Source organism: Arvicola amphibius, chromosome 8, assembly GCF_903992535.2.
Source record: "Arvicola amphibius chromosome 8, mArvAmp1.2, whole genome shotgun sequence".
Taxonomy (NCBI): Eukaryota; Metazoa; Chordata; class Mammalia; order Rodentia; family Cricetidae; genus Arvicola; species Arvicola amphibius.
In genome coordinates this window covers 109,888,626-109,914,662 of record NC_052054.1, presented here as the reverse complement: position 1 = coordinate 109,914,662, position 26,037 = coordinate 109,888,626, and positions in this window count along the sequence as shown.

Below are 26,037 nucleotides of genomic sequence, written 5' to 3'. Positions count from 1 at the left end.
TGACAAAGAACAAACTCCATAAAAGCTTAAAAAGCATTTCTGTGAATTTATTCTTCATTCTGTTCTATCTCTGAAGGAAAAAAAAAACTAAAAATTAAGAATTCAGTTCTAACTTTCAATGAGATATTTTTGTTTTTACACAAGAGAATTTGCTCATATAGTCAAAGATTACAAGAGCTTATACCATCTTCACAATGGTCAAACACTTTATCAATTCAGTTAACCCACAAGAAGACAAGAAGAGAGATGCTTAGAAAATAGTTTTTTCTAAACATGTGGAGTCCCCCAAATTATAGAAGCTTCATTTTTCTGTTATAATGGTGATCCCAGAACCCTGTCCCTGCTTTCACTCACCTTGCATGTATTACATTGCACTGAAACTCCTCTGATGCTGTTCACAATACCAGCTAAGACCAACACTCAAAGCTGTCTTACTTTCATCTCTGTCTGGGCTTAGCCAATGAAGCAAATCTCTGCAAAGAACATAGATGTCATTTTAGAGCACTAGAAAAGATGTCATAATTACTAGTAATTATGCAATACTCTCCTCAGAACAAACTATAACTGATAGCAACAAAATCTGGACCATGACCTGATGCATGGGGATTCCCTCTTGGAACTCAATGATGTGTGGTGGGGAGGATCTAATCATTGTACAGCTGAAGGTTGATCTACGATGTTTAGATGGCAAACTACTATTCCCAATTTTATCTTATTTTACTATTCTGAATTATAGCCAGTAATATTTGCACTCCCCAGAGAACATCTGCTTCCCTCCTCTGACCCTTGCTAATGATCCCACAATTCTTCTGAATTACCAGTCTTAAATCTCATAACCACTCAAGCACATATCCTTCTAATTCTCTACTCTCAACCAAAAGATCATCGATTCGAAACAATTCAATCTTTGTAAGTTCTTGCATATTTTCCAAGAAAGCCTCATCCAAATTCATCAGGATCATCATAGAAGACGTCTCTACTTCCACCACCAGAATAAGTACTTTTGTTTAATGGTATAAATCCTTCATTGACACCCCATAGATCAAGTTCAAACAATGTAGGTGAGTACCCAAGGTAGTTCATGGTGTATCTCTAATCTTGCATCGCCCTACTACTTCTTATCAGTCCCTGTTACCAAGTTTATTAAATATTTTAGTCATTCAAATTTAGTATCACAGCACCAATCTCTGATCCATTGCACATGCTGAGCCTTTGATAAGACATCCTCTGTACAACCAGGGTTAGGCTAGGTCCTATACTCTTCTCTGTATTGTTTACTTCTGAAAAGCCTGGCTTTAAGGTGGTTCTCTTTCTTTTAATAACACTATATATCTTTGTACTTCTTAGAAACATATGGAAGGTAAATCTGCAATCATTTAAAGCCATTAGCATTTTATTCTCCTCTTGTTTCAATGCCTACTAAAGGGGTCAAACAAAAACAGGACGAAATAAATGTATGGATGATGAAATTCTTTGCTTGAGCTCTAACCATGACCCTTTAGGCAAAAATTGTGAATGGCAAACCTTCCAAAGTTTATAAATATATCAATTATATGACAATAAGAAGCCTAGACATAAAAGGAAGAACTCAAATTGATTGCCTATGGCAAGGCAAAAAGCCAAAGTATAATTATTGTTGCATTGGGACTTTTTAAATCTGATTTAATAATTCAATTATTCAACTCCCAGGTATCCCTTAGGTTTTCTGAATGACTCTATATTAACTTGGACATGGGAGTTCACTGACTCCCATTATCAACAACAGCAGTAACAATGAAGACTACCTTTTAAGGGTGGAAGAAGCAAGAGGCACACAGGATGCTTGATGCAATTTTAACTTCGTAAGAGTTTCTTCGAAGTTTATAAACATTTAACCATAAGGTATACCATTGAATCCACAAAGAGTATATCACATAGTGAAAGTATTAGCATATATTTTGTATGAGGTCTAGTTTGCTTTCTATTGTTGTGATAAACACCTTGCCCAGAAGCAACTCAAGGAAGCAAAGAGTTTATAATACATAAAGGTTACAGTCTGTTATTGAGATTAGCCAAGGCAGGAACCAAAGCAGACATCATGGCAGAACTCTTCTTACTCTGCTTCCTCTGACTTGCTCAACTACCTTCTTTGTAGAAACCAGGACTAGCTGGGCCTGGATGGCATTGCCCACAGTGTGCTGGACTCTCCTATATCAATTAACAATTTAGAAAACACCCACATGGACATGTCCACAGGCAAACCCAATGGAAACAACTCATCAACCGAGCTTCCTGCTTCCCATGTGTGTTGAGCTGACAAGTGAAGCTAACTGTCAACAGACAAAGAAATGACAATTGGAACACTTATTACTACAAAGAGCTGCAGTTCTCTAGTGCTTATAAGTCTATAGATAATTATTTACCACTCATTAGAATGTCCTCATATACATAATAATTTAGTCAAAAAATACTCCAACCTGTTACTTTGTTTAAAAATAATAGAGACAGGGCTAAAGAAATAACTCAGTAGTTAAGAGCATTTACTATTTCAAAGGACCTGAGTTTGGTTTCTGGGATCCATATGGCGGTTAACATCCATCTGTAATCCCAATTTGGGAGGATCCTACCCTCTATTTTGGCTTCTGCAGGAACCTGGATGCATGTGATGTATATGATGCATATACGTGCACTCAAGGAAACATCCATATAAAATCAAAATAAATAACCCTTTTAACTACTTGTAGAAATTAAGAGAAGCTGTATAATCTTAGTGAACAAATTCTGCAGAAGGCTCAGGCTGAAAGCTACTCTCTAGATATTAAATATCCATGGCTTCAGTATCCTTATCGACAGAACAGAGAAAATGAACAGTATTTTCATTGTAGGATTAGTCTGATTGTTAAATATGCCAATATATGTAAGATAATTATAATAGCCTTTATAGAGTAAATGTTTACTATCTAATATATACAAAACCCTGATGATCCCATGTAAATATGGACCCAACAGAACAAGTTATGCTTAGAGGGTACAGTTTTTTCCAAGTAAACAATGCCACATAATTTAATCTTATATTCCAAATTAATAAAATATCATATTATAATTTAAAATATGGAACAAAATGGAATAGCTTAAACAAGATTTATTTTAAATGTGGTTAATACTTAGTACTCTTATAAACATAGTATTTAAAATTTTTTACTCATATTTTAATCTCTAAATAAATAGTTTGCTAGCTCCATTCGTTTTCAAAATTATATGCTTATAGCAATAAAAATGTTTTGTTTTAGATGACAAATAAAATAAGAGGTTATAGTGTTGTTTTTTATAAAAAATTATGTATAAATATAAATATGTTAGAATAAGGTATGTGTAAAGACTAACTTTCTATTTCATTAAGTTCTATTGTTTATGACTTAATGGTAATTCAGAAACATTACGTCAAATTTGATATTATCAGAAGATAAAAATATTATTAAAATAGAAAGCATTACTAAATACAGCCACATAATAAAAATATTTTAATAACCTAAAACTCAAATAACTGCATTTGCTTAGACTGTTACACAAGGTATAATTGTGTATTTACCTATAGTGTTAAACAACTATACTGGCTTTAAAATTTTAACTTTCTAATACCTACAATATTGAGTTAGTGAGACTTAAGTGCCATGAGCACAGATTGTGACATGGAGTTTGAGCTCTCTGAGGCAATGGGAAGAGGGATGAGACAAGACTGAAGCCGTGGACGGAGCCAAGAGTTCCTAAGGAATGAAGGCACAGACCAATAACTGCTTCAAAAGATTATATGAGCTGTCTTAACTGTACACATATTCCTCCCGAGCAACCATGGCGTTCTCATGAAGTCATGGCCAAAATACCCAGGAGACAGAAGAAAGTGATAGATATTAATCTTCTTACTCCACGGATGGGAAACTGGTGGTGTTTTCCCCATCGGGGTCCAAGCACCCTCAACAGCCATTCCGGAAGTGCTTTCAAAACATTCTGGCTATTTAATAGAGCAGTCGGTGAACACATGTCTTCACTATAGTAACTCAAACAAATGACTCTTTTCAAAATATGTCTCCCCCACACTCTCTCTGGTCTCAGTCATCCGACTTTGTTCATTGAAGATTCAGCTGCACTAGGCACGAAATGCAGTAATACAGTTAGCATTTTAAAAATTAAGATTGACAGAGCAGGATAATGACATAGCTTTCTCAAGAGCTAACAAAACCTGAGGGTTTTTAACTTATTCTTTTTATAGCAATTGCCTTGCAAGAGCAGAGACCACCCATTTTACTCAGTATGTTCTTTCCACATTATCCTGCTGAAAAATCCTCTTTATTCTTTACAGTGTGGCTCAAATGTCACTCTGGAAAAAAGCCGTCTAAATTCTGCAAGCAAAATTAACCAGGTCCTTCCCTGTCAGTGTCCACACTTTTATTAGGACATTTGTCATATTGCTGGAATTATTTCCAGGTACTCCAAAAGATGACAGGTCCAGGGAGTGAATGAATGAGTAGCTGGATTCTGTAAGTGAATGAACACACACATTTCAAAAGGACAAGTTATTACTTTTAGCTCATTCAGCTCCCAGACTAGCCTTCTGCTATCAGGAATTTCTAAAGCTTTGGGTTTATTTATTATTTTAACTCAAATAATTGAGGTCAGCAGGTGGTTTCAGTTTAACTCCGTTAAAATGCTCTCTTCTGGAGGTGAGTATTCTTTTCTTCTTTCTTCTTGGTATCAATAGCCAGTTTTGGATCAGTGACCCTTTCATGATGAGAGCAAAGGTCATTGAGATTTTTATTAAATCCTGTAAATTTGCTCTTTAATGTTCGTTTCACTGCCTTACTAGGTCCTTGTCCTTGGTGGGGAGGCACTCACAGACTTTCCTCATCCTGCTTGGCAAGTGAAACAACTGGTAATCTGATTTGCTGGAAATCAAGAAATTCTGCTTAACATGTACTTCCTCTTGAGTTAAATTTAGAACATATGAGGAGAGGAAGGGGTGGTTAGCCTCTGAAAGCTCAAATTATCCTTAAAAATCAAATTGATGGAAATTCTAACTCATGGAAAAACCAAACCAAAACTTTTTTCTTTGTTTGTGCTTCATAAGCAAGACACAAAGAAGGGCAGAGGGAAAATGAACCTCTTGTCCACTGTGCTAGGAAGAATACAATTTCTTGTTCATTAAGGTTTACAAGTTAAGATTGTCTTTATGTAAAATCATTAAACTACATATTGCCTTAGAAGCATTGTGATTTTTATTTTACAAATACATACCCCCTTTCCCTTGAGCTATTTTAAATAGCACCTTCTGAACTGTTTTGCTGAAGTTTCTTTGTAAAAGCTGTAGTGTACAGAATGTGTGTCCTGAACAATAGCCAAGTAAAGATCTGAGATAGTTACTGATTTTGCCTTAAATGGCTAGATTAAGCGGACAAGTTTCTGGAATATTCCTTTATTCAATTATAAATATTTACTTCATTTACAGTGTGGCAGACACACAGACAGGGTTCTAAGGATTCCGCAGAGAGAACAACACATAGAAGGAATTATTTCTGGTGTCAAACTCACTTAAGTCTTTGGCTTGGAATTTATAATCTACTAGTAAGGATCAGAAAATAGAAAATAAAGAGAAATAAGTATATCCATGATATTGGATGGCAATTAATTAATAAATAGCAAGGAGAAGAGCAATAAAGGCAGTGAATAAGGAAGTCCAGATGCTTTATCTTGTTCTAAAATGTGCTTTTAAAATCACTTGTGGCATGGGGAGAAGTCATTAAGACCACTTGTTGTCCTTTCAGAAAAACACAGGTTTGATCCTCAGCACCTCTATCTGGCAGTTCATAAGTTCTTTAACTCTAGCTCCCGGGACCCACCACTTTGTAGGCTGCTGTTCTCATGTGTTGAACAAATATTTCCTCATGCACAAATGTGCATACACATAAAATACACATAAATACACAAAAGATAAATGAATCTTTTTGAAGTTACCTCTATCTTAAGAATATACATGTATTATATACAATATAGTTATATTAAAAACTAGTGTAAATATGCTAACTGTGGGCATTTATTTTAGGAGATTGTATCTGAGCTTTAAATTTTAATGAAAGGAGAAAAGGGAGGAGATTAAGGAATGGTGCCTATGGCCACTGGTTGTTAAAGTTGGACTACGGCTTCTATAGTTTTCTCAAATGTATCTTCAACAGCTTGCCACTAAATTTGATTAGCTCCTGACAGTACACAGCCAGTCAGAAACAGTCGTCCTTTCAAAAGGTGACCTTTATCCTCCATAGAATGATGTCAACTCAAAGTCATAACAGAAGGACTTAGTCATAAGAAACATAGGAAGAACATTTAAATCAGGATAATTATATCCTGAATGAATCAACTAAGATGGGATTTCAAATATTCTACTCATCGAGGAATGTGTTTTAATCATACTTCTTACTATCAATAATACTAATTAAATAGAACTTTCAAAGCAAAATTACTGCACTTTTCGACCTTAAAAGGTAGAAAATTTTTAAATCGTAATGCTTGATTCAAATTTACAAAGGAGGAAATAAGAATGATATGAAATCATATGCTTAATATTACAAAGAGTAAGTGGAGAGGCAAACTCATGTTCCAACTCCAGTTCCACACATCTGTTGAGTTTACTATAATGTTCATCCACTGAGTGATTTTTGAATAGTGAGTCCAGGACGGTGCTTCAGAGACATGACAGCTAACAAAGCAGGCAAGATCTCTTCCCAACAGAGATCCCTTTACTACTGAGAGGAAACATGACACAAAAGGGAAAGGAAATGATTTCAGACATAGACAAAGAGCAAGGTGCTACAGAGAAAGACAGCATCAGACAAGCTTAGATGATACCAGAAGACATCATTGGAGAAATGGCAGTGGAAGAGAACTGGGAATAATATTAAAGATTTAGGACTTAAGTACTCTGAGAAAGGGACTGTCAAAAATAAAGTGACTTGAGCCAGTTAGATGGCTCAGCAGGTAAATGTACTTAACACCAAACTTGATAGTCTGACTTCATGGAAGGAGAAAAACAGCTCTTGAAAGTTGTGCCATGACCTTGTAGTACAGAATTGTACTCGGAGACAAATGACACCCATCTTATAGAGCTCTTCTGGGCTGCTCTTAAAATACCATCACAGCAGAACCTGTTGACTCTTTACTGTCCCTCATAAAAGAAGAGGATGAGGAGGGTCATGGGACACTCACCTGAGTTTCAAGCCACCATTTCTGATGGGTAGAATGCAGTGCTTTCCTAATGGCATGTGGGAGGAGTTGAGGGATGTAGTGGGAAAAAATGAAGGGAGATAGTTCCATCTGTACATCCATAGGGGGGTGAGGCATTATCCATGCTTGGTATAGATCTTCCTATCTGGCTACTCTGAGGTCACGCATGCTTCTGTTTGTGACCCCCCACTCATTGTTATATAAGTAAACCCAATGAACTCATTGGTCCTTCCAGGGAAATTTGGGGAAACAACACCTCAATTTGTTGTTGGGACTGTAGAAGGAAGGGTAGATGTTTCTTTTGTCTTCCCAAGAAAGGAATATTTAGCAACAGACTGCCATGATCCTGTTTCTTAATTATACAGACGAAAAGAGTGGTCAATTTTATTGCCCGAATTATAAAACAAATAGCAGTCTTTTATGAACTGATGATTCTGTTGCAAAATAATGTTAAAGAGAATACAAAAGAAGAAAGAGAAAAGAAGAAATCCCCAAACTGGAATGTCTCCTGTCTTCTAGGAATCCCTATATCTGATGTAATGTTCAGGGCCATATTTCTTTTAAGAGAAATAATATACATTTAATTATTGTCACGTGGTATCCTGAGAAGGAAACACTAAGTAATGAAGAAATAGAAAGGGGGCTTAATGGTTAGCAGATCTGAAGTCTTTAGTATCCACATATAATTTATGTTACAAAAAAAGCAACCAGCTGTATTAAAAGCAGAATGAGCTCAGAGCGATACACATTTCCCTAATATATCACAATTACCAAAACACCACCAATAAATAGCTAGAATCGTGGAGTGTTTAATAGCTCTCACCATTTGTTGGTGTGTTGACTGCTTGGTTCTGTCCTTTAGAAATTAGTGTTCAACCATGACACATTAACACTGAATTGTGTAATTTTGGCCTCACAGACTAGGGAATTTAAAAAGAGTTGCTGTTACAAACAGGACTGGAATGATAGAGAAAATTCTTTTGTTCAAAACTATCAGAAATGGGACGAAGAGAAGAAGAGATTTGGGATAGCTTTAGATTAAAGGAGGTACGTTTAAAAGCCAAGAACATCTTTGTAAACAAGATAGTGGTTTTCATTTTCAATAATGATGCCACCAAAGGGGAAGCTAAATAAGTCATCTAGGTGTCAAAGAAACATAACTTAGAAGAACCCATAAAAACACCAGTGTTACCAACACATCCAATCAAAATGTTCTTATATAGACCTTAATTTTTTTCGAAAATTTTTATCTTTGTAAAATAATGTCAGTGGTATTTTTTCTCCCCATCAAAATAAACATCAGTTTCCCTATTTCCCAGATTATTTGCACTAAAGCATGTAACTTGCAGAGGGTATAGATAATCATAATCATAGAAAAGAGAAAATCATAATTAAACAGTGACTGTGAGTTATCAAATCATAATTCAACAGCCTCTTTATTTTTAGTATGTTCCTTAAAAGATTTAACTAAAGTATTTCTCTTTTTTTGAAATCTTATTTGTTTATTATGTGTATAAGAGTGGTCTGAGCACCACATCCATGCAGTGATCGTGGAGACCGGATGTATTCCCTGGGACTGGAGCTGCAGATGGTTGTGAGCCGCCATTTGGGCACTGAGAAGAGAGTCTAAGTCCTCAGGAAGAACAGTCAGTGCTCTTCACCGCTGCCCATCACAATCTCTCCAGCCTCTAGCCTGTTTCTTTATATGATGCTAAAATGCATTGCTTGCCACCAGCTTTGGTTTGACAAAACAACCACCGAGTATAAGTCCATATTGCAACAAGACTTCTGGTTCTTTCCATAGATAGACCTTGGTTTCCACAGTTTGTTTATACAGGTAGTTTCTCAGTCATAATATATGAGATCCAATTCATAGGAACAGCCAGCCTTTTAATTCTAGTCCCTTTTATTCTCATTGCTTCAGTAACAAGTACAGGCAAGAGAAGGGGCTTTTGAAAAAAACTCTGTGTGTGCGTGCATGCATGTCTTGGATAGGTGTGCGTATCCGTAGTGGAGAATGAACACTTCCACATATGCATGTGTGGAGGTCAAAGGTTGACACAAGATGACTCGCACTGTCAATCTCCGCTTTCTTTTGGAAAGCAGAGTCTCAAATCTTTTGGAAAGATTTGAGTAGATTAGTTGGTGAGCAAGTCCCCAGCTCCTCTTCTCTCCCTCCCCAGCATTAGCGTGCCATTTGTGTGCATGCTAAGAACCAAAACTCGGGTTCTCATCCTTGTGAATCAGCACTGAGCCATCTCTAAGGAGTAATGAACCAGTAAATAGCACTGCCAGCTGCTGCTGCTCTATGTCAGTGACTGAAATAAAATGGAAGTTTCCAGCAAAACCTTTCCTGAGCAGATCTGGAAATACAAAAAAATTCCTGTCACTTTCATGTCTGTTTGACTGCCTTTTTTGTTTGGTTTGTTATGTTACTACATTGATTTGTAATGCGACAGGTGGCAGAGTCCCGTTTCATGATCACACAGTACTTGATCACTTTGAGTGGGACTGCACAGTTTCATGAAGTTGTTTTGTGTTTTAGGTTTGTTCTCAAATTTTCATGACACTCACTCTCACCTGTAGCAAGAAAGAGTCAGTCATCCATCCAGTTCCCAAAGTGGACTCACTTTTATTGATTTCCATTAGCCACAGAATATGTCTCTATTTGAGACTCACTTCACACCTATGATTTATAAACCTCTAACATAGGTGAAATAGAAACCACAGAAAATACATATTTGAAACAACTCACTAAAACTCACTGTTTTTTTTTCCCCCTGAGGTGAAATAACCTCTCATCTCATTCTTTACTCTTCCTAAGACATGCAATCTCATTGTTTGCAAAAGAAACCCGTATTTTGCACATCCTTTTTTTTTTTAGGATACCTAGTTGCTAATTTTCTATCAGTAATTTTTTATCAATACAAAGAAACAAGTAAATGTCTTCCTTGGAACCCTATTCTCTGTCTTCTCTGTTTTTGCGTCATTGCTACTCTTCCCACCTTGCAAGCAATCTCTGCCATCGTTTCTCACGGATCCTTGAGATCCAAACTTAACTTTCACCATCTCAGCATCTTCAATCTGCCTCCTTTGCTCTTGGCTAGTGTCTGTGATAGCTTGAGATGCCTTGTCTATAGATGTCAAGTCCTTGATCTGTTCCTGAACCCAAGTTTAAGTGGTTGACAGGACTCATTAGTAACAGAATTTATCAGCTTATGTCTTTCAAGCTTTTTCTTATCTCCCTAAACTATGAACTTGGAAGATGTACGTTTCAGCCCTGAATCCCTACCTGCCAATGCTAGAGAAGATATTAACATGCATCTGTCAACTATGCATCTCTCTTTATGGCTCCAAAATTAGCATATTATAGTTCTTTCAATATCATGACTTATTTCAAGGAGAATTCTTTTCTCCACTATATTTGTTAAGAAAGTAAACAATTCCCAGACTCAAAAACCTTTCCCCAACCCTGAAGATATTGGTTGCTAAGAGAGTTTATCAATTTGGGGTTCTCTAGAAAAAAACAGAGAGAGGTTCTGGGAATTACCTCTTGTGATTGATGAGGCTGGAAAAGTCCATCTGCCACCTGTGGGCTGCAGATCCAGAACTGTTCATTCGAGAACCAGGGAGTTGTGTAGAACCCCAGTCTGAAAGCAGGAGAGGGCAGATGCCCTACCTCATCAAGGAGGCAGAAGGGAAGAGGATAGAAACCTCCTTCCCTGTTTGTTTCAATCAGGTCCTCAGTGGATTGGATGACGCCTAGCCACCATAGGAAGAAGGCTTCACTCCACTGTGTCCGTTAACTCATATTTCAGATAGTAATCTCACCTGGAAACACCCTCACAGAGACATTCTGAAAGATTCGATCGCAGTACCTTGTAGCTCAGTCAAGTTAACACATACAATGAAATTGATCCATCACAGGAAGTTATTTCTTTTTATCATGGGTTAAGATTTAGATATCATCCCACGACCCCCAATATTCCTTAAGAACATAAAAAAGATGATCCTATTGTTCACACTCAGCCGTGCCAGATTCTTCCTGATCTGCCTGTTGTTGTTCTTCTGGATTCCCCTGGGCCACATAAAGTGAAGTGTATAGACTGTCGTTTATGACTGTGACTAAATCTACCTGTATAATCTCTTTGTTCACTGACTTTCAACTACAAACCCACTTCCATCAATGTCCTGTGAATACCTTCTTTCAAGCCTCCTTTATTGTGTAGTAGATAGTTTGGAAATTTACCCAGTACTCTGCACTTCAACCTGCCATTCTTAAATGCTCCACATCATCTTGCTGAACACCTTCTACATGGCAGTCATACAAACAACCTCCATGTCAGGCCAGACAAATAAAATACTTGAGCTCTAGCCTGTCTAACATATATCCAATCTTTTAGCTGTCAGTAACTCTCCTTTCTTTGTGCACTACCCTCCCAGTAATTGTTGTACCGAATGTCTCGATGTGTAGATATTCCTGGTCTCCCCCACTGAATGATCAGCCTCCTAGGGACTAGATACGTTAATTCTTACAGTATCTTGAAAAGAGTTATATTTGTAGATGATTTGCCTGGAATAAGTAACTTTTATACCTCTACATAGAAGAGCCGATACTGGTCTATACCCAACGGAAACTTAATCCAAAATTTTACACCATTTATTTGGTTCCAAGCAGTTTGTTCAGAACACTGGCATTCATTGATTCAGTTTTCTCCCCGAACAGACCTCTGAGGTTTGAAACATGACTCCACAGCTACAGAGGAAGAAACTGAGTGAGAGGCCACCCAAATTCCTACACTTGGTCAGTGGGAAAGTGGAATTATCGATATAGAGATCAATACAATGCAGAGACATCCGGGACATCGGCATGCTGCTTTCTGGTAAGCATAGATTGATTATTTCTTATGCAGCCAGAAAAATAAAAAACCATCCAGGTAGGCCACATCAGAGGATGAAGTCTTAGAGATGTAACAGGATGAGAAAATCAAAACCCCTGAGAAAGATCCAAAAGACTTTGGATTTTCCTTTGGGTAGTCATTTGGAAAATGGGTAACACTGGGCAGACCACCCCATGATTCTCATTTTTCCCAATACAAAAGTAGGATGATTCTGTTACCATAAACTTGTTGGAAATCAAATTGGAAAGTAAACCAGAAAGTATGTGACGTTAGCAGTTTGCTGTGTAAGTAGGAGGGGTTTTTCTTTATAGCCTTGGAGAAGCGCTGACTCCCTGGTGGGGTTTAGGCAAAGAACATGTTCAGAAGTCTTCAAGAGTCTACCAGGACAGAGAGTTAGTACAAAGCTTGAAGTGGCTTCCACAGTCTGATGGGAACCCGCTTGAGCGAGGCTAATATCTTTGAAGAGAAGGTTCATGGAACATGCTTAAATCCTGAAGTTTTTGGATAGACACCCTCCTGCTGTTTTCATTACCTATTGAGAACTTGCTACAGTGAATAAAATAGTTTCCATCTGAGTTTAAAATTAAAGCTCATATTTTGCTCCTTTTGTTTCTTGAAAGAGTTGGAGAATCACGGGACAGCTGAAAATATTTGGAGTTCTGAGTAAAGATCTCCACAGGGAAGACGGAAACATCCCTAGCAACTGCCATCTCATTACATGAAAACTGAGTTCTAGCAGCAGCCCCTGCTCCTCCAGCTTGCTTTAGAGATGAACAGCTGGTTTGCAATCTCAGACTAATATCCATCCATGGATGTATTAAATCGTCATGCATATTATCTGTATTACGTATTCTGAAAGGGGCAGACTGTTAGCCTTACCAGCAGTCGTTTCTCAGTCTTGTGCAAAATACACCCCTGGGATCTCAGAGCACAGATGCCTGGTAAAATTATTGAAAGAACTAAAAAAAAAGAAGTCATTTTCCTGTTGTGAATCCACAGTGAGTGTATCATTCAGAATAGCCACAAGGCATTTCAAAGCCTCCCCAAATTAGGGAAGGACTTCTTCTGTGAGTACCTTTGTCCAAGAAACAATGACATCAACTAAGTCTCAAAGAAATCTGCCATCTCTCCCAGGGAAACATGTTCATGTCATAGTAGTTAAAATACTGATTGTGTTTGGTTTTGTTTTTAAAACCAGGATCAAATCTTACGTAACAACTCCAAGTGAGGATCAGGGAGAGAGAATGGGGAAAAAGAGGAGCAGACGCAGAGGAGGGGAGAAAGGAAGGGGGCAGAGGGACAGAGAGAAGAAAAACATTTTCCTATTGCTTTGATATAAATGTGGTCCCTGCACAAGTCAAGTACAGACTATGTAATAATGTAAGACAATGGAGGATTTAAGGGTGACCCGGCACTTAAGTGCTCACCCTTCATGGGTGGGATTAAGGACTTCTAAAAGAGGCTTCAGTTTTTGAGAAAACGCCATACTGATGTGTATAAAGGTTATATTAATTCATTCCCATCAAAAGTGGAAAAGGACTCCCCCTTCCCAACATCCTTGTTAGCATTGTTTTCTTAGTACTAGACATTCAAACAGGTGAGCTGGATTCCAAAAGCAGTAAATTTGCATTTTTCTTATGTCTATAAATATTGAACCTTTCATAAATATTTAAAGGCCATATAAGTATCTCTTTAATTGATTTATTAACTGGGATATATAGGGTTTGTTTGGCTGGGTAAGTGGGGGTTTGTTGTGTTTTCTGGTGTGTGTGTGTGCGTGTGTGTGTGATTTCAATAGTTTTTTTTTTCATGGTTTATTTTTTTATATTTAAAAATTTCCATCTCCTCCCCTCCTCCTACTCTCCCCTCCTCCTCTCCCATCCCTCCCGTCCTTCTCCCCCTTCCCTCCCCTCCCCTCCACTCATACCTCCCCTCCCTCCCTCTCAAGGCCAAGGAGCCATCAGGGTTCCCTACTCTATGCTAAGACCAAGGTCCTCCCAACTCCCCCCAGGTCCAGGAAGGTGATCGACCATGCTGAGAAGGCTCCCACAGAGCCCGTCCATGCAGAAGAATCAGAGCCCAGCGCCATTGTCCTTTGCTTCTCAGTCAGCCCACACTGTTGGCCACATTCAGAGAGACGGGTTTGGTCGCATGATCCATCAGTCCCATTCCAACTGGAGTTGGTGATCTCCCATTAGTTCTGTCCCACCGTCTCCATGAGTGAATGCACCCCTCATGTTCCTGACTTTCTTTCTCATGTTCTCTCTCCTTCTGCTCCTCATCAGGACCTTGGGAGCTCAGTCCAGTGCTCCAATGTGGGGCTCAGTCATTTTCTTCATCTATCGCCAGGTGGAGGTTCCCTCACATTCCTGACTTTCTTTCTCATGTTCTCTCTCCTTCTGCTCCTCATCAGGACCTTGGGAGCTCAGTCCGGTGCTCCAATGTGGGGCTCTGTCATTTTCTTCATCTATCGTCAGGTGGAGGTTCTATGGTGATATGCAAGAAATTCATCAGTATGGCTATAGGAACTGGCCTTTTCAGGCTCCCTCTCCTCAGCTGCCCAAGGAACTAACTGGGGGGCGTCTCCCTGGAAACCTGGGAACCCCTCAATAGTTTATACGGTCTAAATATTCATCCTATGTCTGATGTACTGCACATTGGTCATAGATGTTTTCCCCAACCTAAAGGCTGCCTCCTTTGCTGTACACATACTTTTAAATCTCAGTTTGTTAATTTTGGGGGTTCTTTCCTGAGCTATTAGAATTCTGTTCAAGAAGTTTTTGTCTATACCTATGTCTTGAGGTATGTTCCCACATTTTCCTCTATCAATTTCAACATCCATGGTTTTAAATTAAGGCCTTACAACTCTTTGGAATTGGTTTTTCCCAAATGAGAGATATGGATCAATTTTCATTATTCTACATGTGGACATCAATTTTTGCCAACACCATTTGTTGAAGATGCATCCTTTATTCCAGTGTACACTTTTGACAAGTTAGTCAAAACTTAGGTGGCCATAGCTGTATAGGCTTACTACTAGGGCCCATATTCCATTCTGTTGGTCTACAGTACTGTTTTTGTTCCAGGTGCAACGCTATTCCTTAGCATAAGCCTAAAGACTCCAAACCTTACCACAAAGACACTGCACATTTGTGTTTATTGATGCATTATTCACAATAGCAAGGAAATGGATCTTGTTTACATATACATCAGTTGATGAATTCATAATGACAATGTGGTACACACACAATCGATTTTACTCAACTGTAAAGAAAATTTGAGAAAAATGAATGGGTATTGAAAATATTGTATTGAGACTACTCAGAAAGAAAAAAATGGAGTGCTGTCTTTCATATGAAAGCTAAGCAGATCTTAGTTTATGAAGTTTATGTGTGTGTAAGGTGGGAAGTGTGACTATATGTTACAACACTAGAACCGAGACTGGTGACCTACAAACAACTCCAGAGAGAACCTACTCCAGCAGGTTGTCCTCTGACCTCCACAATCATGCTGTGGCACGCATGCACTGCGTCACATAAAAGCCCACACTCAGCCACCCCACACACATACACACTAAATAAAATTTCAACTAAAATTTTTTAGAGGATTAGATAAAAGAGTTCATATAGCTTTTAGCCAGTTTGCCAGTCTGTTCTTCCCGATTGTTCCCATCAGGAGGTTGTAGCAATACGGCGTCATGTTGGGAAACACAGAGTAATTGACTTTAGACAAGTGAACCTCCTAGCACCTTGATCAAACTGTTGCTCTCAGGGCTCACAGCTGGGTAAGATCAATGCTTTTATTATCCACATGCTTAGCACCTTCCAGCATCATGAAAGCTAGACAGCATATATGAAGCTTCAAGGCCAGTATAAGCCTGATTCCTCCATGTTCTTTGACTCAAGTATGTTGTAGCTTCAGCAGCAGGGTGTTGGTGTCAAGTTATAGAAGGTACCCAAGAGCATGGCAAGAGTCTATAATGTTTGGGATTCTACACAGTCTCACTGGCAACAACTCCAAAATACATAACTCATTGCTGATGCTGCACGTTTTATTTGCTGCACTGTTGTGTTGAGAACACATATTTAGCGCTCTTCTCTGAGATAAGAACCTGATGCCACATAGACCAGAGGTCCCATGGGAGACCCTACTACATTTATTCTACTGAATAGATAGAATGCTAAACTGACCCCTAATGACTTATCACTATACCAATAGATCAGTGTTTCTTCTTGTAGTGGATGCCAAATAACTCAGAGATCCACAGCTGGTAGGTGCAGAGAATAAAAATCTATAGGGCAGCGTGGGTTGTATTTAAGAAGTGGTCTCCTGTGCCAATGTGTTCAAGTGTACTTCCCACTTTCTCTTCTATAAGGTTCTATAAGCCAGTGTAGCTGGCCTTATGTTGATGTCTTTGATCCATTTGGACTTGAGTTTTATGCATGGTAATAGATATGAGTCTATTTTCATTTTTCTACATGATGATATCCACTTATGCCAGCACCATTTGTTAAATATGCTTTCTTTTTCCATTTGATATTTTTTGCTTCTTCGTAAAAAAATCAGGTGTTTGAAGGTGTGTGGAATAATATCTGGGTCTAATCTCCAAAATATACAAAGAACTCAAGAAATTGGTCATCAAAAAAACAAATAATCAAAAAAATGGAGTACATACCTAAACAGAGAACTTTCAACAGAGGAATCTAAAATGGCTAAAAGGCACTTAAGGAAATGTTCAACTTCCTTAGTCATCAGAGAAATGAAAATCAAAACGACTCTGAGATTCCATCCTACACCCGTAAGAATGGCCAAGATCAAAGACACTTTGCTGGAGAGGGTGTGGGGAAAAGGGAACACTTCTGCATTTTTGGTGGGAATGCAAGCTGATATAGCCCCTTTGGATGCCAGTGTGGCAATTTCTCAGAAAATTAGGAAACAACCTTCATCAAGACCCAGTAATAACTCTTTTGGGTATATATCCAAAGGATGCTCAATAGTGTCACAGGACATGTGCTCAACTATATTCATAGTAGCATTGTTTGTCATAGCCAGAACCTGGAAACAACCTAAATGCCCCCTTGACTAAAGAATGGATAATGAAAATGTGTTACATTTACACAATGGAGTACTACACAGCAGAAAAAAATAACGACATCTTGAATTTTGCAGGAAAATGGATGGAGCTAGAAAACATTATTTTGAATCAGGTAACTCAGACTCAGAAAGAAAATCATCACATGTACTTACTCACAAGTGGTTTTTAAACATAAAGCAAATAAAACCAGCCTACAGTTCACAGTCCCAGAGAATTTAGACAACAATGACTTACATAGATCAAATCTACATGGGAAGAAGAAAAAGGCAAGATCTCCTGAGTAAATTGGGATCATGGGGACCTTGGAGAAAGGGTTGAAGGGGGAGAGGAGAGTCAGGGATGGGGAGCAGAGAAAAATGTAGAGCTCAATAAAAATCAATTTAAAAAATCTATAGAGCACTCAGCTCTAAAAGGGACACCTATGACACTCTTTCTGTTCCCAAGTCTCAGGAATCATTGCAGAAGAGGTGGAATGAAGATAAGGCCAGTTGCATGTAAAATTCAAGACAGTTTTGATGGTGTATATAAGACACAAGCTTAAAGCAGAGAAAATCCCTTCGTGGAGAGGGGGAGAATAGCAGAAAGTCCACGCATAACTGAGGCATTATTGGCAACTCATAGCTTCTGGGGGAGGTAGGGACAGTTTTCTTTAGGAGTGTGACACTGAGTAGATTGACATTGGCTCCACACCCAAGGTATTTAGGCAACACCAATTGGACTTGATGGATAGGAAATAGAAGGTCAGGAGAGAAAACAAAGTTGAGTATGTGTGAAGATGGGAGTGGATCTGGGTGGAGTTGGGGTGGGAAGCTAATATGATCAAATATATGATATAAAATTCTCAAAATTGAGAAAAATTTTATTAAGACAAAGGACCTTTAAGCTACCAGAATCATAATAAAATAAATTGATATCCATTATAAATAGCCTTCTCTATGATATTTTGTTATAGTCATATAAACATAGACACTTGTATTTAAAAGAATAAAGTGCTGTAACTTTGCAGCGTTTTATTTTCTAGAATGTCTTCTGTTGTTAAATGTTATATAATTGATGTGTATTTGATATGATTACTCTACCATGTGTCCAATCACTCCCCTGTGTCAGACATTGGTAAATTTCGACACTGTAGGTAAACATTCAATAGGCAATCTTCATACACCACCAACTCTGCCTCTTCTTGGATGATGTCCCTGGGGAAAATTTGTGGACCTTATCATGAGTTGGTCAAGGGGAAAATGTGTGTTTTAGGACTCTTTCCCAAATTACAAAACTGTGCTTCTGAGAGAGTAAGCCAATTTAATATCATCAGCTACATAAAGGTTATCCACTTGTACATATAGAAGTCACCACTGCATTGATTTTTAGCAACTTAGGAGTATCATATAGAGTATAATTTTTAGTTGTCTTGGTTGAACACTATCACTAGGTATTCCCTCCCAGTGCAAAGGTCAATGTATCTACCTCGTATTGTTCTTATTCTTAGATATAAAGAGGAGAGAAGTGTTCAAATTCTTGAGTTTCCTTTGCTTCCTCAGTTTGATAATCTTTTCCTCTCCAGTACCAGCTTCATTCATAAATTATGGTTACCTGGCAAAAAATTGGAATATATACTTACCATACTGACTACAATGAATCATTAAATAGTGTGCACATTACCAAGACATTCTTATGGATACTAAAGAAACTGTCTACAAACCTCAAATGTGTATTTAATAAAACAACCTAGGACAATCAGTGGTGCAGAGAAAATAACTAATATCCATTCCAATGGAACCCATGGTCTTTGTTGAATTTCAAAAATCGGTTTTCAATATTTATAATGTACAAGGTATAGTTTTATTGTCTTCTGGCGGTCTATACTTAACAATTTTATCAATGCATACAATAATAGTAACATTAATGCCACACACATGGAAGAAAGTTATTCATGTTTCTAACTTTACCTTTTCTTTCTTTATCATTGGGAGGATTTAACCTCACCACCACCACAATTTGCAATACCAACCCCAAGTGGTACAGCAGGGTACCACAGTCCATTTTCAGTATGGATCATGGATGGTAGCAGCTGCCATGGGAGACTCGGCAGGCAAGCATAACTGTGCAGTGAGCCAGAGGCAGCAAGTATATCATTATGAGCAAAAGAAGAACCGTGGACCTTCCCCGTAGTTACCTTCACCCTTCTCAACAACCTGCCAATGGCACCTTCCTTTTGCTGTGCACTTGTCCTCAAGCTTCCTGGTGGTTCATAGTGAACACTGATCACCGCCGCATGCTGTCTCCACCAGGGCACAACACTAGGCACAGAAAACAAAGCACTGTTTACAGCTGCAAATCTGATCCCTGGGTCCAGACTCACTAAGCTGTGATTCCGTTGCTGGGTTTCAAAATAAACTCTATCTTGTGTCTTATGCATTCTAGAGCCATGGGGTTTGCTGAGTGACAGGACACCTATGTCAGGGTTACTTGCACAGCAGCCTGGACTTACCAGGGGATCTTTATTTGCTGAGCATTGATCTAAAACTTACCATCACCCATACCTCCCGCCAAATGAGACAAAACAGGACTTTCAAATGTAGCATATGCTAGAAATGGAAGCTCCCTGATAGCTACTGTGATTCTTTCGTAGCGATAGCAGAAATGGCCTTTTTAGGAGGCCATTCTCAACTTGATTGATGTGACAGGTTCTTGAAACTTGCTCATCTTTCCTGTCCTCTGGGACATATTTATCTACTAAAGACTCCTAGCACTAGCCATTTCATACTTAATTACTCTGATACCAGGATCTCTCTAATACAGGGGTCCAATATTCTAGACTCATCAGAATACCCCCGTTCAGTTCTCTCTGAACTATGACAAGAGTTGAGAAAGCCAAATAGCCCTGAAAAAAGATAGCAAATGCGTACTATCATTTTTTCTCATATGAATGCAAATTGTTTCTTATCCTATTTTCTGATAAAGATAGGTAAAATAAACACTTTGAGCAGAGCAGAATCTGTATGCCTTGTGTGGAGGATGTTTAAATCTGCTTTAGTAGAGTAACTAACATGGTTCAGTGACTACACCTAGCTTATTACCTCATATCAAGCCTCCTCAACTGGATTCCAAGCTTCATCCCTAAGTCCTTATGGTGAGTTATTTAACTTTCCTGGGCCATTTTTTATACAGAGCAAATGGAGACTGCCACTGTGTCTGAATAATGGTGAGACAAAAATTTAGCTACCTTTAGACAGTGAGGGTAAAACTCATGGAGTCGTTGGGTTAGTCAAGGAACGCGAGGAACACTCCCCTGGATGGATGGGGAAGTCTGCAGCTGGGCTGAGGAGCATGCAGAGGACATGTGGCCCCCTGACTGGTTCAATTTGCAATGCATTCGAAAGTGACCAATTCAAATAAAGAGTGCCTCGGTCGCCATCTAATTCCCTCTGTAAGACCCATAAAAACCCATCTGGTAGGACACTCTGATAACAGCTCTCCCTGGAAGTCCCTCCCATTTCCCAGATTTCTTTTCTTACATTCTCTTAATCAATCTATGTTCATTCTGTTCTCTTCACATCCATGCTTTCTTTTCTTCTTGGACAGAGGATGACAAACGTGGAAGCCACTGGCTCTGGGTGACTTTGGTGACCACTGATTGTCTGGAAGTCTATCTCCCTAATACATTCACTAAGAGCCAAAACAAGCCCTGTCACTCTCAAAGAACCCACATCAATGGGATCCCTATGTGAATTGAAATTAGAAAATTCATACAGAGCACTTACAACTATGCCCGGCACACAGTAATTACCAAATAAATGCCAGCTTCCATCCAGGGCAGAGTCATAGCACAGCTTGATTTAATAAAATTCTACAAATACAGTTTTCTATTATATAAAGGATTTCACATGAAGTGAATCTGCCATGCATGTATTTGGGGGTACAATCATGAAGAAACATGAGACAGGATTCATTTTTATACCACCAGCATTGCTGTGAGTCACAAATTATTCATGCGATAATAAACCAAATATACAATTATTAAGGCAGAATGGTCGCTCAGCACTTCGCTCTGCACCATTTGCAGTAACTGAGCTGCCCAGAGTGGAATGGACCAGTCCGTGCGATGACTGCCCTGATGTCAAACTCCAGAACTGCTGTCCAACTGTGGGTCCATTCCTAACGCATAGATCTACACGTGTATAGCATGCTTCTCTAACTAGGAGCACTTTATCACTTCATTTTTGCCCACTATGCCAGAAGCTCAGTTACATGACAGAAAGAGCCACATACACACTGCATAGAACAGGAAACGGCCTCTTGAGGAACATTCACAGCCATGTCTACAAAGGGCTAGTGCAGGAAATAATCCAGGCTTCCCTCCCCTTCCAACAGCTATGGGACTGACTTTTTCGGGTATGTGGAAAGCGTACCCGAAATAAGAGCAACATTTTGTGTTAATGTGTTTGTCTTGCTACCTGAAGAGCAGCTTGTGTGAGCTAGTCGGCTTTCTGGCTCACTGATGGCAGTAGAATACTGATTATTCATTGGTGTCGAGCATGCGACTTGCAAAGAAGCTAATTTTGCGCAGCAGCGGCTGTGCCCCTGGCTCTGCTTTGAACTGCAGGGGACAGTCACCATGTGCCATCCTGCAAAATCACAAGGGAAAGCTGTTTGTAACCAGCAAATGAATGGAGGAAGCTTTTTTCAAAGGAGATATCATCAGAGAAATCCCACCTGATCACACTTCGGCCATTCCCACTCTAGGAGGACTCTGAAATAAGGAATGTAGAAATGACCTCTTTACAGAGACAATCACAGACACACACGCGCGCGCGCGCGCACACACACACACACACACACACACACACACGACAGAGACAGAGAGAGATCATGGAGGGTGAACGAATACAATCAATTTAAGAGAAGCATCATTTGCAGGCTGGAAAGTATATTTCCTCTGAAATTGCTGAGCATCTAGGCTTTCTGTGAACGTTACTGATGAATATCTCCCAGCTCCACTTCATTTGCAGTCCTTGAGCCATCTGCATGTATTTCCCTACTTAATAAAGCATTCCTGTGAAGTGAAAAATCTCCACTGGGTTCTGCATGAAGTCGGCAGGCAATCGTTTACTGTAGATGCAGCCAGAGAAGACAGAACTCCATCCCAGCTCCAACCCACCGCTGTCAAGCACCTGGTTGATTGTGTGCTATTTTCTGAAAGGACACAGATCTGCCACGCTGCAGTGTAATTCTTCAGCAGGTGGAAAACCTAGTGAAACCACTGGGGAAATTAGTTTTAATCGGTGTATCTAAACTATAAATCATCCCACGGCTGGCCACAAGTTTAATCTATTTTCCAGTTTCTCTGTTGTTCTCCTTTACAAAGCTTATTATCAAAAACTGACCATAGTTTTAAACTCAACCACATACACAGACACACACACACACACACACACACACACCCTCACGCACAAATTGTTGCCAATTTGAAGGCATCTAACACAAAACCATACCACTTCTTTTGTCTCTAAGTACCTTCAGGTAAATCACTTCCCACTCAGCATGCTGCCTTTCACTCCAACATTGCACATCTTGGCTCTCACATTCCACCACCCCTAATCTTTCAAATCTCTTTCCACTACTTGCTTCTACATCCCTGGGATATGCCAAAAGTTTGGCAATTAAGAATTTTACTTATTTACTTTGGGCTTCCCTGGTATACATACTGCTATTCTATTGTCACTGTGTTTCTTGAGATTAGATCGAGGTCACAAGGAAACACAAGTACAGGAAGAACAGAGTCAAATGACTAAGGTGTCAACTTTAACAAATAAAAATATAAAACATCCAATTAAGGTTGAATTCCAGATAAAAATATATTTGTATAAGAATATCCGATATAATATGGAGATATAAAAATGAATTTCTTATGTGTCTGAAATTCAAACTCAATTAGATACCCTTTATCTGGAAACCTGTCTGTTTAGCTTTACCCAGATATCCAATACAAATAAATTAAGCTTAGCATCTAAGCTGAATCCTTTTGGCTGTCAGTCACCTACACAAGGCTGCTGTGGGATGATGCTTTTGTACACTATAAAATTTTTCAGTTGTATTCCTTTAATGAAACAGTGATTGGCCATTAGAAAGGCAGGAACTATAGGAGGAGCAACCAGACTAAGAGACTTCTAGGAAGAGGAAAGGCAGAGAAACACAGTCACCAGCCAGAAGCAGAGGAAGCAAGATGAGAATGCCTCACTGAGAAAAGGTACCAAGCCATGTGACTAAACGTAGAAAAAAAATTATGGGTTAATTTAAGTTGTAAGAGCTAGATAATAATAAGACTGGGCTAATAAGCCAAACAGTTTATAATTAATTAAGCCTCTGTGTGTTTAATTGGGACTGAACGGCTATGGGACAAAGTGGGATAGAAAACTCCATCAACAAATGGTGCTCACCTTGGGGCTTGAACCCATGACTCTGAGATTAAGATTCTCATGCTCTACCAACTGAGATAGATAAGATAGGATAAAAGGGTAGATTATTGAATCTACTCTGAAAAGAAAAATGGGAGGATATAGATATGATAAAAGTATAGATTATTGAATCTACTTTTAAAAAGCAACTACTAATTTTAAATGTTTTACATTGGATTGGACCTTTGTGTATTGTACACAAATTTTGTTTATTGAGATTAATTTTGTTAGAACATACATATATTTCTGTTCTTTTTTCAAGGTATTATACCTATATAACTCATTTAACAATGTAATGCAAGTTTCTAGTCCTTGAAAATTATTGTTACCAATTGTTTAGGATAGTAACGAAGTTCAGGTTAGTAGTTAATCACCTAATAAGTCTGTTGGATATGCTGGGCACATAGATCAAAGATGGATGCTCCAACATTGCAGAGGAACTTTAGGTGACTGTCTAAGCAGCCAGCTATTTATGTCATTACTCATATTTTGGGGAAGTTGCATGCTTGCACTCCCACTTATTCAGTAAATATTATATTTCTTGGGGTCTTTGATAGAGTAAAGGACAGACAGTTATGGATATAGTTTTCCTAAGCTATGATAAAAAAATAAGTTTAGATACAAAACTTGAGACGCACAAAGAGAGACGATAGAGTATTTTCTTCAATTTTGCCTAATACAAACAGACTAAATATTGTAACTTTAATTCTTGTTTGCTACCTGTTTTGTTATATGTAATTTTACTATGTTAAAATTAAAAGCTTTCCTTTTATTTAGACAGTGTAGTAGGATTGGCAGGCCACTTCCCGCCACCCAGCTAGCTTTACCCAAAATAATTACACAGAAACTGTATTCATTTAAACACTGCCTGGCCCATTAGTTTTAACCTCTATTGGCTAATTCTCACTTCTTGCTTTAACCCATTGCTATTAATGTGTGTAGCACCAAGAGGTGGTGGCTTGTTAGGAAAGATCCTAACCTGCGTCTGTCTCAGAGAGATGAGTCATGGTAACTGCCTGAGGCATCTGCCTGACTCTGCTTTCTTTCTCTCACAATTCTGTTCTGTCTACTCTGCCTACCTAATTTTATGTCCCATTAAAGGGCCAAGGCAGTTTCTTTATTAACCAATGAAAGTAACACATAGACAGATGACCCTCTTCCATCAAGACAGAAAGGGGGAGATTATGTGGGATAGTTTTTGTATATTGTAAATATGTTTTTGCTTTTATTGGGAAATGAATAAAACTGTTTTGGCCAGTGGTTTAATAAGTAAGTAAAGCTAAGCAAGAAATCTGAACAAAGAGAGAGACACAGAGAGAGAGAGAGAGAGAGAGAGAGAGAGAGAGAGAGAGAGAGCAGGGAGAGTCAAGGAGATGCCATGTAGCTTCCAAAGGAGAAAGAGGTCCAAACATTACTATGATTACTGGGAAGCCATGAGCCTCATGGTAAAATATAAACAATTAGAAATCAGTTAATTTATAGTTAGAGCTACCCAGTAAGAGGTCTAAGCCAATGACCAAACAACTGTAACTAATATTAAGCCTCAGAGCAGTTATTTCAAAAGTGGCTGTGGGATCTAACAAACAGGGGCCCAGTGGGTAGAGACAAACTGATCCAGACTGAGTGAGACATAGAAAAGCCTTCCAGCTACATAAGACCTTGGGTATAAAGCCATGTAAACCTATCCATGCTCAGCTCCAAGTCATGTCTAAGTGTGTTTATCTGAATTCGTCAGAGTGATTGGGGTTATTTCTTTTTAAATCCTTTGCCTTGAATTGCCATAGGCTGTCACTGCTATGACTAGATAGTTCAGGTGTGACATTGATCGTGGTCTTAAAAGATGGTCAAGACTACCGTGAGTTTCAAAAAATGCACATGTTTTCTAGCCCAATGGTGCTGTAAATCATATACTTCAAAGACTATATATTGGACACCTCCTAAAAAAAATCACTAAAATTCACCAAGAATCATGCCACCAACTAAATGCTTACATTATAGAGCATGCAGAAGATTCTAATTTAGGGTGAGCATGTAATGCTGACAAGGTTACTACACTCTAATGGAATACAGCTTGCAGAATCCATGCCATCTTCAGAAAGTACATTTGGTTATGAATGTGGTCCCAGCATGGTTATGGCTTCCAAATGCTACCTACTTATGAATTACTTTTGGCTTGGCTTCTTTATTTATACTGGACATTGTTAAACTACTCGGTTAGCCCCAGAGTGTGTGGGGACATATATGTTTCTACCAAAGGTATTTGAATACCACAGTTTCACAATCACTAGACCTTTAGGCCTGTATACATTGTGATTCACATGCCAGTCATCTTTAACTA